The following is a 4013-nucleotide window of genomic DNA, read 5'->3' as shown; positions in this document are numbered from 1 at the left end:
ATAAACTCCAAAAAAAAAAAAAGAAACAAAATAAGAATATCTAAAAGCGAAGAAAGAAATGTAACATAACAATTTGCTTCAAACTAATAAACATTACAAAGACTTCAACTTTTAGTTTGGAGAAACTTTTTTTTTTGAACGGCCAACAAATCAATTCTGAGAACTCTCAGGGAACCCACTAGACAAACGGAGTACTCTGAGAGTAACCCGAGTCATCCACCACCAATTTTGGGGAAAACCCGATAATCCACCCGCCCGTAGGCACGACGGTAAAATTACCGGTAAACTCGTTTGGCTCAAGGATCGTACCCTAGGTCTCCTATCACTGCCCAACAGTGCCTCACTCCTTTTTTTGCAACAAATGAGATTTGAACTTGAGTCTTCTAAGAAGAACTCAAGTCCTCCTACGAGTTGAGCTTGAGAGGTCATTGGCAATTTGAAGAAACTATATCTCATAATTGAATAAAAATTTGATGTAGTACAAATTAAGACATATGTCCTCAACACAAGTACTGCTTGGGTATACCAAATACTTCCTAAAACAGTAAAATTTGTAATCAACGTAGATAGGTGTAAAAAATAGTACTCCTTCCAAGTTCCAGTATGTAGATAGATGAATGAAAGAATATAACAGTGCTCCTTATATTCCCTCTTAGTGCTCCACATAAACTTCCAAATGTAACTCTCCCATTAACAAACTGATTTTCAGCTAAGATTAAGTATGGTACCATATATTCCCTCTTAGTGCTCAACACAAACTTCCAAATGTAACTCTCCCATTCCAAATATCCTTGTCTGTGAAACAGAAGTATCTACATGAATACATGAGTACCAACACAGCAAACAACTTAAACTATAAAAATAAAAATAAAAATAAATTTTATATGATACATTACCTGATAACTCTGATGGTTTAATCCAACACAGAATGTAGCCTCTCTTTGAAACTGATTCATAGCTTTTAAGAATTAAATATGGAAATAAAGTTATGAATCGTGTGTAGGTCGGGAAAAACCAACAGTAACGACACTTAACATGGGAAATTAACATTACTAAATGAACCCAAAGAAAAAGATAAATGTCTAAAGCATTTGATATTTGAATACATGTCTACATTGGTTTAAAATATTTGATTCTTTATAACCAACCATACATGGCCTTAACCTTTTAAGCTACACGTCTTTATGAAAATGTGAAATAAAGTCGCCAAAATTTGAAAGAATGATCTGTTCTTGTTTTCGACTTAAGAAATGCTATAAAACCCCTCAAAATCATAAGCTTTCTTCCCCATCTCTTAAAAGTCTAGGTTAAACTTAAAATCACAAACACACATAAACCAAAAATGCTTCAAGATAATCTTGTCGTGGTACCTGATCTAGGAACGGAAACTGGAATGATAATTCGAGAGTGAAGACGCAAAGTTCAACCATCGTATCCGCACCTGATCGATGACAAAAACTGTATGAAGGGGAAATTCGATATAGGTAGAGAAAGAGCCAACACCGATGCCGCTAGTGGAAAGGTACCTGCATGCCAACATATTTTAATGCTAGTTCTTCATTAGTTTTCAGAAAACAAAAGGGTTTCTCACCCTTTAAATAATTGACTGTAAATAAAGTAGCAGTAAAAGTACCCAAAAAAACATTTGATAAAAAACCTTTTGGTTATAGTGGCCGGTCATCGTTTAAAATGTCATCAAGAAGAGACCTTAAAAATTCCATTCAATGCGCTACTTTTTCTTCCCAGGATGATCTCCTTCTCGCATCCTTTTCAAAATTAAAAGCAAGTTACCAAATTCCTGTAATATCTGGTGGGGACAGTAGGAGAAAAAAAATGTTCCTATTAGAGGCTGCAGAGCAAAAGAGGATTTGTTGCATCTGAACCAACATGGGGAATTCTAGGGTTTGAACTCACATATGACTTCTCATATATTTAATCCTTGAGCAGAGAGAAGATAATGGGGAGAAGAAGCAGGAGGGTGCGTTAGGGATGGATCGTTCCAAGGGAGTTTATAGCCATAAATTTAGGCGGCAACAGTTGGAAGAACGTGGTTGAGATAGCTAGGAACTGCAAATTCAAATTAAATAACTACTCAAAAATTTCTAATTACTCTCCTCAACTGACAACACTACCCAGGTAACTACTAATAACCGCTCAAAACTAACGTGAACATGGGGAGTGAAAACAGGGATCCAGGTAACTACTAATAACTGCTCTAAACCGCCGTGAACCGCCACCACAGCGGTTATTTTTGTGAGTTTAAACGGCTGAGATTTCATCTCAGCATGATCCAACGGTGAATATTGACTTGGATGGTGGTTAGACTTAATGGGTTCCATATATATATATAATTTCCTCATTTATGACATTGATAAATTTCCTTATTTAGGGGAGGGGGGTGGTTCACTAGTGATAGAAATTATCAATCACAAGCATCAATCAAGTTCCGCCATGTCATCTACCATTTTTCCATCACTCACAACCTTTTTTAGTGGGGGTGGTCATCACTCATTACCACACCTAACAATTTCCCCCCAACCAACAATTCCACTCACAAAAATAAATCATCACGCGCTGTACAAATTACGAAAATCGATTTCGTTGAACTCATCACGCGTTATACTTTTTAGTGGGGGTGGGAGAATTGAACATATAACGAGTTATAAATGCCATCACGGGACCGCCCCGTGTGGCCTTATAATATCAAAGGAAAGAAAACGAAGTGACGTATTGATCAAGCACAACTAGTACAATTTGTTTTGGCGCCTTATCAAATGTGTATTAACTAACAAATGAAGAAAATAAAATTGGGTGTGTTTGATTAACAAACGTGAATTAACTAACAAACACAACTAGTACTTTTTGTTTTATGTATATATACAAGTGTAATATGCAGAGTAAGGCTCATCTACAAATACCTTAAATAACTTTATCGTGAAAAACGGAAAAGCGTGCGAAGTATTAAATAAAATGGATGGTGACATAATGGTAAACATATTTACTATAGAGTAAGTATATAGCACATAGTTACTCTAGTAAAATAATTATATAATAATATGGTATCTTCTTCGTCTGTGGTTCACTTTTCCCCGTTTTAGCAACCAAAACCTCTGATTTCGAAAATTCAAATAGCAACCTCTGATCATCTTCTTCAAAATTCAATTTTGAAATCAAAATCACAACCTCGCATTGCGAAATCAAAATCACTTCAGAATTGAAAACTGGTTCACAATCTTCAATTGATAAGAAACAATACATGTCAATTGTACGTCGCTCCAATCAAACTAATGTACGTAGTTATTAACAAAATCTAAAAATAAACCATAATTTCAATCATCTAACTCCAAAAACTCACGGAGCCAATGCTCAAAGTATAAGAAATTTGACAGCGTAGCCATGTGCCTTGTCGAAGAACGACGAGCAGAGGTAGAAATGGAGGACCTTCTGTGACAATTTATGTCGTCGATAACGAAGTTCGTGACAGATTTAGGACGCAGAACTTGAGGAGCGGAGGATAAGAAATGGAAGTTTGAAGTATTTACATAAATGTCACTGAGAGTTTTCCCGGTTCACTTGCTTAGTATGTTTTTTTACATTAATTTAATTTATATTTGATCTTTTATCTTTATATATGTATATATTTATATTGAAATATATATTATTTTTGCTATTTTGTCATAGTTTTACTGATAATAATATTTCTTACTTAATATATTTTAATAAATAAAGTAAAATTACTATACTTGTATAAATTATAGACTTGTTTCGGGCCTTAGGCTCACTAACCAAACACGCTCAGTATATAGCACTCGAGATCAAACTTATTGAAAATATTCAATTTAAACACGAGATCGTATAAACACTACTTAATTCGAGTGTTCAACAAACTAATATTGTGTATAGCTTACGCGTGACTTGACTCGTTTACACCGCTTTGCACACTCACTTTTACTTTCACACTCAGACTAGTTTACAATGCTATAAATAGCGATCAAGGTATTTTCTCGTTTATT

General features: G+C 34.8%; 1 long non-coding RNA gene across 1 annotated transcript; it reads right to left on the bottom strand.

Moving 5' to 3' along the window:
- Positions 1-291: 291 nt before the first annotated feature.
- On the bottom strand, positions 292-2324 carry LOC110887347. Its single transcript, XR_004872999.1, has 4 exons — positions 1658-2324; positions 1371-1526; positions 897-947; positions 292-795 (listed from the first exon to the last, which is right to left on the bottom strand). It is a non-coding gene; the product is annotated as an uncharacterized LOC110887347 (long non-coding RNA).
- Positions 2325-4013: the final 1689 nt, after the last annotated feature.

The sequence above is a fragment of the Helianthus annuus genome, chromosome 11, assembly GCF_002127325.2.
Source record: "Helianthus annuus cultivar XRQ/B chromosome 11, HanXRQr2.0-SUNRISE, whole genome shotgun sequence".
Lineage (NCBI taxonomy): Eukaryota > Viridiplantae > Streptophyta > Magnoliopsida > Asterales > Asteraceae > Helianthus > Helianthus annuus.
The sequence above is the reverse complement of the archived record's forward strand: the minus strand, read 5'-3'. Positions and strand labels throughout refer to the sequence as shown.